This window comes from Somniosus microcephalus, chromosome 13 (genome assembly GCF_052327205.1).
Source record: "Somniosus microcephalus isolate GS21.2 chromosome 13, FLI_Smic_1.0, whole genome shotgun sequence".
Lineage (NCBI taxonomy): Eukaryota > Metazoa > Chordata > Chondrichthyes > Squaliformes > Somniosidae > Somniosus > Somniosus microcephalus.
Genome location: NC_140999.1, coordinates 3,830,186 through 3,842,134, shown reverse-complemented (window position 1 = coordinate 3,842,134; position 11,949 = coordinate 3,830,186).

The following is an 11,949-nucleotide window of genomic DNA, read 5'->3' as shown; positions in this document are numbered from 1 at the left end:
CAGAGATCGCGGGGGAGTTGTGGGGCTGGAGGGGTTTACAGAGATAGGGAGGGGGTCGAGGCCATGGAGGGATTTGAAAACAAGGATGAGAATTTTAAAATCGAGGCGTTGCCGGACCGGGAGCCAGTGTAGGTCAGTGAGCACAGGGGGGGTGATGGGTGAACGGGACTGGGTGTGAGTTAGGACACGGGGCAGTGAGCACAGGGGGTGATGGGTGAACGGGACTGGGTGCGAGTTAGGACACGGGGCAGTGAGCACAGGGGGTGATGGGTGAACGGGACTGGGTGGAGTTAGGACACGGGGCAGTGAGCACAGGGGGTGATGGGTGAACGGGACTGGGTGTGAGTTAGGACACGGGGCAGTGAGCACAGGGGGTGATGGGTGAACGGGACTGGGTGTGAGTTAGGACACGGGGCAGTGAGCACAGGGGGTGAGGGGTGAACAGGACTGGGTGTGAGTTAGGACACGGGGCAGTGAGCACAGGGGGTGATGGGTGAACGGGACTGGGTGTGAGTTAGGACATGGGGCAGTGAGCACAGGGGGTGATGGGCGAACGGGACTGGGTGTGAGTTAGGACACGGGGCAGTGGTCACAGGGGGTGATGGGTGAACGGGACTGGGTGTGAGTTAGGACACGGGGCAGTGAGCACAGTGGGTGATGGGTGAACGGGACTGGGTGTGAGTTAGGACACGGGGCAGTGAGCACAGGGGGTGATGGGTGAACGGGACTGGGTGTGAGTTAGGACACGGGGCAGTGAGCACAGGGGGTGATGGGTGAACGGGACTGGGTGTGAGTTAGGACACGGGGCAGTGAGCACAGGGGGTGATGGGTGAACGGGACTGGGTGTGAGTTAGGACACGGGGCAGTGAGCACAGGGGGTGATGGGTGAACAGGACTGGGTGTGAGTTAGGACACGGGGCAGTGAGCACAGGGGGTGATGGGTGAACGGGACTGGGTGTGAGTTAGGACACGGGGCAGTGAGCACAGGGGATGATGGGTGAACGGGACTGGGTGTGAGTTAGGACACGGGGCAGTGAGCACAGGGGGTGATGGATGAACGGTACTGGGTGTGAGTTAGGACACGGGGCAGTGAGCACGGGGTGATGGGTGAACGGGACTGGGTGTGAGTTAGGACACGGGGCAGTGAGCACAGGGGGTGATGGGTGAACGGGACTGGGTGTGAGTTAGGACACGGGGCAGTGAGCACAGGGGGTGATGGGTGAACAGGACTGGGTGTGAGTTAGGACACGGGGCAGTGAGCACAGGGGGTGATGGGTGAACGGGACTTGGTGTGAGTTAGGACACGGGGCAGTGAGCACAGGGGGTGATGGGTGAACGGGACTGGGTGTGAGTTAGGACACGGGGCAGTGAGCACAGGGGGTGATGGGTGAACGGGACTGGGTGTGAGGACACGGGGCAGTGAGCACAGGGGGTGATGGGTGAACGGGACTGGGTGCGAGTTAGGACACGGGGCAGTGAGCACAGTGGGTGATGGGCGAACGGGACTGGGTGTGAGTTAGGACACGGGGCAGTGAGCACAGGGGGTGATGGGCGAACGGGACTGGGTGTGTGTCAGGACATGGGGCAGTGAGCACAGGGGGTGATGGGTGAACGGGACTGGGTGTGAGTTAGGACACGGGGCAGCGAGCACAGGGGGTGATGGGTGAACGGGACTGGGTGTGAGTTAGGACACGGGGCAGTGAGCACAGGGGGTGATGGGTGAACAGGACTGGGTGTGAGTTAGGACACGGGGCAGTGAGCACAGGGGGTGATGGGTGAACGGGACTGGGTGTGAGTTAGGACACGGGGCAGTGAGCACAGGGGGTGATGGGTGAACGGGACTGGGTGCGAGTTAGGACACGGGGCAGTGAACACAGGGGGTGATGGGTGAACGGGACTGGGTGTGAGTTTGGACACGGGGCAGTGAGCACAGGGGGTGATGGGTGAACGGGACTGGGTGTGAGTTTGGACACGGGGCAGTGAGCACAGGGGGTGATGGGTGAATGGGACTGGGTGCGAGTTAGGACACGGGGCAGTGAGCACAGGGGGTGATGGGTGAACAGGACTGGGTGTGAGTTTGGACACGGGGCAGTGAGCACAGGGGGTGATGGGTGAACGGGACTGGGTGTGAGTTAGGACACGGGGCAGTGAGCACAGGGGGTGATGGGTGAACAGGACTGGGTGTGAGTTAGGACACGGGGCAGTGAGCACAGGGTGATGGGTGAACGGGACTGGGTGTGAGTTAGGACACGGGGCAGTGAGCACAGGGGGTGATGGGTGAACGGGACTGGGTGTGAGTTAGGACACGGGGCAGTGAGCACAGGGTGATGGGTGAATGGGACTGGGTGTGAGTTAGGACACGGGGCAGTGAGCACAGGGGGTGATGGGTGAACGGGACTGGGTGTGAGTTAGGACACGGGGCAGCAGAATTTTGGATGAGCTGAAGTTTATGGAGGGTGGAGGCTGGGAGTCTGGGAGGTTTTATATAATCAGGGCGCCGGCCATATATGGTTAACTGTTCCCGAGATACAGATTACTCATTTCAGTCCCTGTGTCGCTGGCTGTTTAATTTCTGGTTATTCTCACTTCTGGAGGAGCTAAGCTGTAACTGCAGTACTGCTAACTGCCAGACAGTGGCGCTGTTGTACAACGCCTTTCACAACATCAGATCGACCCAAAGCACTTTACAGCCAATGAAGTACTTTTGAGGTGTGGTCACTGTTGTAGGAAACACGGCAGCCAATTTGTGCACAGCAAGATCCCAGAAACAGCAATGAGATAAATGACCAGATAATCTGTTTTAGGGATGTTGGTTGAGGGATAACTATTGGCCCCAGGACACCGGGGAGAACTCCCCTGCTCTTCTTCAAAATAGTGGCTGTGGGACCTTTTACATCCACCTGAGAGAGCAGGCGGGGCCTCGGTTTAATGTATCATCTGAAAGACGGCACCTCCAACAGTGCGGCACTCCCTCAGCACTGCACTGGGAGTGTCAGCCTGGATTTTTGTGCTCAAGTCTCTGGAGTGGGGACTTGAACCCACAACCTTCTGACTCAGGCGAGAGAGAGAGAGAGTGCTGCCCACTGAGCCATGGCTGACACCTCTGAGATGTTTAGGATTATGTTTTGTGTGTGGGGTCACGGTGAGTTAACCAGTGGTCATGTATATAATCTTCTTCTTTGGTATGGCAGTAGCAAAGCAAATCAGATGTCAATATTTAAGTCAGATATCCAGAGCAAAGCTTCCGGTGTAACAGCGTGAATATCTTGTAGGCTGCCTGCGAATTTCCTCTGAGAGCAGTGCTCAATGATGAGCTCCAGGGTCTGACCAGGAGCTCCACAGTCACATGATGGGGATGCTTTAATCTTCCATCTATGGAGAAGGTGGCAGCATCTACCATGGCCGGTTCTGAGGCGGTTGATGATTGTCCACTGTTTGCGAGGAAGGTTTGATCCTTCAGGTTGTCCTGTGGGGTCCTCTATAAGGAATCCATTCCGTATGTCGCAGTTCTTCCAAGCATTTTACCATTGGTCATCAAGGCTGAGGGGAGATCGCTGAAGGGCTTTGGTGACAGTCCAAAATGGCCTTCTATATTTGAGACGGGTTGGTGGTTGGTTGTTCAAGTCAGCCTGGATCGTGTCTTTGCTGGTGTAGCAGTTGTATTCTCTGGAGACTGCATATTTGTGGCGTAGGTGTGGTGGTGCGATGTTTGCAAGCACGGGCAGCCAAGGTGTTGGTGTCGATAAAAGTGTATGATAATTCTCATAGTAGAATTCCAGCTGGACATTAATGGGCTTGACATGCGGACTCGATGGCCTTGCCGGAGAGCAGTACTCCACTGTAGAGTACACCAGGGCGAGTGCTGCCGTACGGAGGGTTTGAGCGTCTGATCCCCATGTGGATCCGGTCAGTTTCTGGATTGAGTTGACCCTACTCTTTAGTTTCTTCCCAAGGTTCTGGAGATCCTGTCTATACGACAGGGTGCGATCGAGCGTGACTCCTAAATAGGAGGGTTTTTTGGCCTGGTTTGCCTCTGCGCCGCAAAAGGAGACTTCCAAAGCTTGGTTTGCTTGCTGGGTGTTGAGGTGGAATGTCGAGCTGACGGTCTTTTGCAGGTTTAGCCAAAGTTGCCACCAGTAGGCCTCCATCCTCTGTAAATCACTGGTCAAGGTCTCCTCGGTGATGGACAAATTCATGTTTTGCGTGGCCAAGGCAATGTCATCAGTGTATATAATGAATTGTTGATCTATACAAATCTGCATCCATACAAACACTGGGTCTGAGTCCCAGCCAGTGCTGAGTTTGCTGATTTCACTCCGGGGGGCAACACTTGGGCCCCTTGGCTAGCGACTGAAAATGCCAACCAGACCCCTGATCACTATCCGCTGGTCCCTGTTGGAAAGTGGCTGTGTGTCACATGAGACAGGACCAGGTGTGGCTGGGCTGCCCTATGCAGTCAAATATCCTGCTGACTCTGTCTAGGCTGACCTGGGCCAGGTACCAGACAGCTCCCTGGCTTTCTGCTTTCCCTACGCTTTACAAAGTTTAACTAGAGTGTGTGCACTGTGCAGTAGGCGTCAGGCATTGGCACAGGGAACGCAATTAATCCCTCAGTAAATTCAAAAACAGCAAGAACCAAGAAAATAGGAGTCGGGGCTGCAGTACCACTAAGTGGCGATTGGTGCCGCTGCTGTATAACGGTAGCTGCAATACCAGTGAGCCCCCAGCTGGTGGCGCTGTTGCAACAATAAGGTTTGATGCTCAGTAGCGCTGTCTATAGGAGGCGGCTGGTACTGCAGCTACTGGTCAAATTGAGGCGCTGTCTCTCCTATGGAGGCAATGAGAACATACTTTTCATAATCTTCCTTGTGTGTCAGCTGTGGCTCAGTGGGTAGCACTCTTACCTCTGAGTCAGAAGGTTGTGGGTTCAAGTCCCACTGCAAGGACTTGAGCACAAAAATCTCGGCCGACACTCCCAGTGCAGTACTGAGGGAGTGCTGCACTGTCGGAGGTCCCATCTTTCGGATGAGACATTAAACCGAGGCCCCATCTGCTCTCTCAGGTGGATGTAAAAGATCCCACGGCCACTATTTCAAAGAAGAGCAGGGGAGCTCTGTCCTAGGGGCAATATTTATCCCTCAATCAACATCACTAAAAACACATTATCTCATTGCTGTTTGTGGGAGCTTGCTGTGCACAAATTGGCTGCCATGTTTCCTAGATTACAACAGTGACTACACTTCAAAAGTACTTCATTGGCTGGAAAGCATTTAGGGACTTCCGGTGGTCGTGAAAGGCGCTATAGAAATGCAAGTCTTTCTTTCTTTCGTTCTCTGATAAAGAATGTACATTGCTGGGTGTTTTTTTAAAATTTGCATTTATTTATTTTTTATTCATTCCTGGGATGTGGGCGCCGCTGGATAGGCCTGCATTTATTGCCCACCCCTAATTATCCTTGAGAAGGTGGTGGTGAGCCGCCTTCTTGAACCGCTGCAGTCCGTGTGGTGAAGGTGCTCCCACAGTGCTGTTAGGGAGGGAGTTCCAGGATTTTGACCCAGTGACGATGAAGGAACGGCGATATATTTCCAAGTCAGGATGGTGTGTGACTTGGAGGGGAACTTGGAGGTGGTGGTGTTCCCATGTGCCTGCTGCCCTTGTCCTTCTAGGTGGAAGAGGTCGCGGGTTTGGGAGGTGCTGCCGAAGAAGCCTTGGCGAATTACTTTTGAAATGCAATCTCTCTAGTGATGATGGGAAAGGGGGCTCCCTAACTATACACCGGGAGATCCCACAAACAGCAATTGGATTGACAGCCCAGTTAATCCGTGTTTGGTGGTGTTGATTAAGGGAGGAATGGGAGAAATTCAGATCAAGCCCTGGGAATCTTTTACATCCATAACATGCAGATGGGATCTCAGTTTAATTACTCAACTGAAAGGCGGCACCTCTGACCATGCAGCACTCCCTCAGTACCGCACCAAAGTACCCACTTTGATTATGGGCTCAATTTAGAAAAAAAGAAAGACTTGCATTTCTATAGCGCCTTTCACAACCACCGGACGTCCCAAAGTGCTTTACAGCCAATGAAGTACTTTTGAAGTGTAGTCACTGTTGTAATGTGGGAAACGCGGCAGCCAATTTGCGCACAGCAAGATCCCACAAACAGCAATGTGATAATGACCAGATAATCTGTTTTTTTTTAGTGATGTTGGTTGAGGGATAAATATTGGCCCCAGGACACCGGGGAGAACTCCCCTGCTCTTCTTCAAAATAGTGGCCATGGGATCTTTTACATCCACCTGAGAGAGCAGACGGGGCCTCGGTTTAACGTCTCATCCGAAAGATGGCACCTCCGACAGGGTGGCACTCCCTCGGCACTGCACTGGGAACGTCAGCCGAGCTTCATGTGCTCAAGTCTCTGGAGTGGGGCTTCAACTTGTGGTAATCGTGGGGGGAGAGGTCGAGTGTAGCCAGCAATGACCGGTTGATTTAATGTGGAGTCTGAAGGAGCACTCGTTCTCCACCCGGCTCCACAATAAAGTAAGTAAAAAAGTTCAAACTTACCATTCTGGGGGCAAATTCCAGTGGTCCCTTTAAGGTCCCGCTGGTTTGGTCACTGAGCACCTGAAGAGACTGACCACAGCTGCTCACAGCGCACACTACGGCCAATCACAACCGGGTTTACAAAAGGGCCTGAAACAGGAGTGCGGCCGACATTTCTTCAGCCCCTGACCCCAGCGATTGGTTTCCCCGGATTTGGATGGTCTGTCAGCGGGGGAAGGGGGGGCAACTGGTCTGAGTCTGTCCGAGGAGGGGGGCGGAATCTTAAAATTAGAGCCAGGCTGTTCAGGGGTGATGTCAGGAAGCACTTCTTCACACAAAGGGTCGTGGAAATCTGGAACTCTCTCCCCCAAAAGCTGTTGAGGCTGGGGGTCAATGGAGAGTGATAGATTTCTGTTGGGTGAGGGTATTAATGGTTACGGAACCAAGGCGGAGTTAAGATACAGATCAGCCATGATCTAATTGAATGGCAGAGCAGGCCCGAGGGGCTGAATGGCCGCCTCCTGTTCCTATGTTCCTAATACCAGTAACTGCTCAGGCTGAGTAAGTAGTGAATAGTTTAATCTCCACTGGGATGGAGTAGTGAACAGGTTAATCTATATTGGGATGGGGCAGTGAATGAGTTAAACTTGGCTGGCATGGGCAATTAATGAGTTAATGTTTGTTGGGACGGGGCAGCAAATGGGTTAATATCTGCTGGGATTGGGCAGTGAATGTGTTAATATCTGCTGGGATTGGGCAGTGAATGGGTTAATGTCTGCTGGGATTGGGCAGTGAATGGGTTAATCTCTGCTGGGATTGGGCAGTGAATGGGTTAATCTCTGCTGGGATTGGGCAGTGAATGGGTTAATCTCTGCTGGGATTGGGCAGTGAATGGGTTAATCTCTGCTGGGATTGGGCAGTGAATGGGTCAATCTCTGCTGGGATTGGGCAGTGAATTGGGTTAATCTCTGCTGGGTTTGAGGCAGACCCACTCACTGCCTGTCCATTGTCTCAGACTAGCACCTCCCCCCATTCATGGTCCACTGGCCCCCCACCACTTTCTCAGGGCAACTTGGGAAGGGCAATAAATAGCGGCCATGTTAGCGATGCCCACACCCCGAGAATAATTTGTTTTAAAACTCTGCCTACCTCCACAGTGAGTTAACCCTTACTCTGCTGAATGAATGGCAAGTTTGCCCAGTTACGCTGCCATTAACCCCTACCTTGCTGAATAAATTCAGGATAGAAAGCGCCACAAATGAATAACAAGGTCACCCGACCCTTTTAATCTCTGCTTTTTTCTGAATTTGTCAAAATTATAACCCGCTGTCACCCCAGTAAAAGGGTTCATCTGTGCCTTTTGTGCCTGGAAAATAATAACACTGGAGCAATTTTCCTGAGAATCACGAGAGACTTTCTTTACTAAAAACACGTTTCATTTTCTTGCAGCAGTGACCTGTCAGTGGCTCCAGACACTGTTCTCGGAGTTCGGTTTGGGATAATATTTGCTTTGGGCTCAGAGATGAAACCTCTCATTTTGGAATGTTTGTGTTGTGCAGGATTGCTCAGTGCTAACCTGTTCGAGCCAGGACACATCTGTATGTACAGCTGTGCGAGTGTTTTCTGACAGGCTCAAAATTCCAAAATTAGGGAATAATGTTGGACCCAATTTTCTGGTTACCAAGAATATTACCGCTGTACATTTTATACTCAGTGTTCTGGATCCAACAACAACAACTTGTATTTATATAGCACCTTTAACATAGTAAAATGTCCCAAAGCGCTTCACAGGAGCGATTATCAAACAAAATTTGACACCGAGCCACAGAAGGAGATGTTAGGACAGGTGACCAAAGGCTTGGTCAAAGAGGTCAGTTTTAAGGAACGTCTTAAAGGAGGAGAGAGGCAGAGAGGTTTAGGGAGGGAATTCCAGAGCTTGGGGCCCAGGAAGCTGAAGGCACGGCCGCCAATGGTGGAGCGATGGAAATCGGGGATGTGCAAGAGGCCAGAATTGGAGGAGCGCAGAGATCTCGGGGGTTGTGGGCCTGGAGGAGGTTACAGAGATAGGGAGGGAGGCGAGGGCCATGGAGGGATTTGAAAACAAAGAGGGGAATTTTAAAATCACGGCGTTGCCAGACCGGGAGCCAGTGTAGGTCAGCGAGCACAGGGGGTGATGGGTGAACGGGACAAGGACTGAAATTCTCAGCCCTTTTGTTTCTGTCTCTCAGCCTTGGCAACAGTCCTTGACCCAAAAGATCCTCATGGTAATTCTAGCTCGCTGGGTGGGGCGGGGCGGGGTCTTACAATTCATGTGGACCGTGACCTCTTGTCTGACCTACTGGAACAGGTTTGAGAGACCCTCCTTTCAGTAAAGCACTGACTCTTGCTGGGGTACAGATTCCAAGGGCATCGATCATCTCCGGTATTTTGCCCAAGGAGCCATTCTACACATGTGGACATAAACAGCGTAGGCTATTTGACTGTAGGTAGCGTCACAGTAGATCCCAGACCTGTCATCACCTAGGCTCCATATCAGCCCAGGATAAGTACTGAGGGAGCGCCGCACTGTCGGAAAGGCAGTACTGAGGAAGCCCTGCACTGTTGGAGGGGCAGGATTGAGGGAGCGCTGCACTGTCGGAGGGGCAGTATTGAGGGAGCGCTGCACTGTCAGGGGCAGTACTGAGGGAGCACTGCACTGTCGGAGGGGCAGCACTGAGGGAGTGCTGCACTGTCGAAGGGGCAGTACTGAGGGAGAACTGCACTGTCGGAGAAATGTAAGAAGTCACACAACACCAGGTTATAGTCCAACAGTTTTATTTGAAATCACAAGCTTTCGGAGCGCTGCTCCTTCGTCAGGTGAAGTGGAGAGATGCATAAAGACACAGCTTATATAGTCAGAGAATAATGCCAGATGATTACAGGTAATCTTTCTAACTGCCATTTATCACACCTCGGCAGAAAGATAATCACAGCAATCAAAGGTGTGAATGGTGTCCAAACAGGTTAGTCAGGAAAACATTACATCAAAGAACAATGAGGTGGGGTCACAAGGGGTCGGAGAGGCAGTACTGAGGGAGCGCTGCACTGTCGGAGGGGCAGTACTGAGGGAGTGCTGCACTGTCGGAGGTGCCGTCTTTCGATGAAACCTTAAACCGAGGCCCCGTCTGCTCTCTCAGGTGGGCGTAAAAAATCCCACGGCCACTATTGGAAGAAGAGTAGGGGAGTTCTCCCCTGTGTCCTGGGGCCAATATTTATCCACTCAATCAACATCACTGAAAAAATTATCTGATCATTTAACAGATTTGTGGGAGCTGGCTGTGCGCAGATTGGCTGCATTTCCTACATTACAACAGTCACTACACTTCAAAAAAGTATTTCATTGGCTGTAAAGCGCTTTGGGATGTCCTGAGGTTGTGAAAGGTGCTGGAGAAATGAAGAACAACAAGGCCTCAGGAGCAGACGGAATCCCCACCGAGGCACTAAAGCATGGCGGAGAAGCACTACTGGTGTGAATTCATGAACTGATTTCTCTTATCTGGAAGGAGGAGAGCATGCCAGGGGATCTCAGAGATGCCGTAATTGTGACCATCTTCAAGAAAGGTGACAAGTCCGATTGCGGTAATTACAGAGGAGTTTCCCTGCTGTCTGCCACAGGGAAAGTCATCGCAAGAATCCTCCTCAATCGCCTTCTCCCAGTGGCCGAAGAGCTCCTCCCAGAGTCGCAATGCGGATTCCGCCCACTAAGGGGCACAATGGACATGATCTTCACTGCACGTCAATTACAAGAGAAATGCAGGGAACAGCACCAACCGCTGTACATGGCCTTCTTTGATCTCACAAAGGCCTTCGACACTGTCAACCGTGAGGGATTATGGAGTGTCCTCCTCAAATTTGGCTGCCCTCAAAAATTTGTCACCATCCTCCGCCTGCTTCACAACGACATACAAGCCGTGATCCTGACCAACGGTTCCACCACAGACCCAATTCACGTATGAACCGGGGTCAAGCAAGGCTGTGTCATCGCACCAACGCTCTTCTCGATCTTCCTTGCTGCAATGCTCCATCTCACCCTCAGTAAGCTCCCCACTGGAGTGGAGCTAATTTACAGAACAAACGGGAAACTGTTCAACCTCCGTCGCCTCCAGTCCAGATCCAAGGTCGTCCCATCCTCTGTCGTCGAATTACAGTATGCAGACGATGCTTGCATCTGCGCACACTCGGAGGTCGAACTCCAAACCATCGTCAACACATTCACCGAAGCGTACGAGAGCACGGGCCTTACACTAAACATCCGTAAGACCAAGGTCCTCTACCAACCTGCCCCCACCACACAGTGCTGCCCCCTGATTATCAAAATCCACGACGAGGCCTTGGACAACGTGGACCACTTTCCATACCTCGGGAGCCTACTGTCAACAAGGGCAGGCATAGAAACATAGAAGATAGGAGCAGGAGTAGGCCATTCGGCCCCTCAAGCCTGCTCCGCCATTCAATGAGATCATGGCTGATCATCCAAATTCAGTACCCTGTCCCTGCCTTCTCCCCATATCCCTTGATCCCTTTGGCCTTAAGAAATATATCCAACTCCTTCTTGAATATATTTAATGAACTGGCCTCCACTGCCCTCTGTGGCAGAGAGTTCCACAGGTTCACCACTCTCTGGGTGAAGAAATTCCTCCTCATTTCAGTCCTAAATGGCTTACCCCTTATCCTTAGACTATGACCCCTGGTTCTAGACTCCCCGGCCATCAGAAACATCATTCCTGCATCTAGTCTGTCCAGGCCTGACAGAATTTTATAGGTTTTGATGAGATCCCCTCTCAATCTTCTAAACTCCAGTGAGTATAAGCCCAATCGACACAATCTCTCCTCATACGTCATACCTGCCATCCCAGGTATCAGCCTGGTGAATCTTCGCTGCACTCCTTCCATGGCAAGAACGTCCTTCCTCAGATAAGGCGACCAAAACTGCACACAATGCTCAAGGTGCGGTCTCACCAAGGCCCTGTACAACTGCAGCAAGACAGCCTTGTTCCTTGTTGGACGTCGATGACGAAGCCCAACACCGCCTTCAGTGTGCCAGTGCAGTTTTTGAAGACCAGGACCTCAAACCCAGCACTAAGCTCATGGTCTACAGAGCAGCAGTGATACCCGCCCTGCTGTATGCCTCAGAGACATGGACCATGTACAGTAGGCACCGCAAAGCACTGGAGAGGTACCACCAACGCTGCCTCTGCAAGATCCTGTAAATTCATTGGCAGGATAGGTGCACCAACGTCAGTGTTCTTGCTCAGGCCAACATCCCCAGCATCGAAGCTTTGACCACGCTCGATCAGCTCCGATGGACGGGTCACATCGTCCGCAAGCCCAATACGAGACTCCCAAAACAAGCGCTCTACTTGGAGCTCC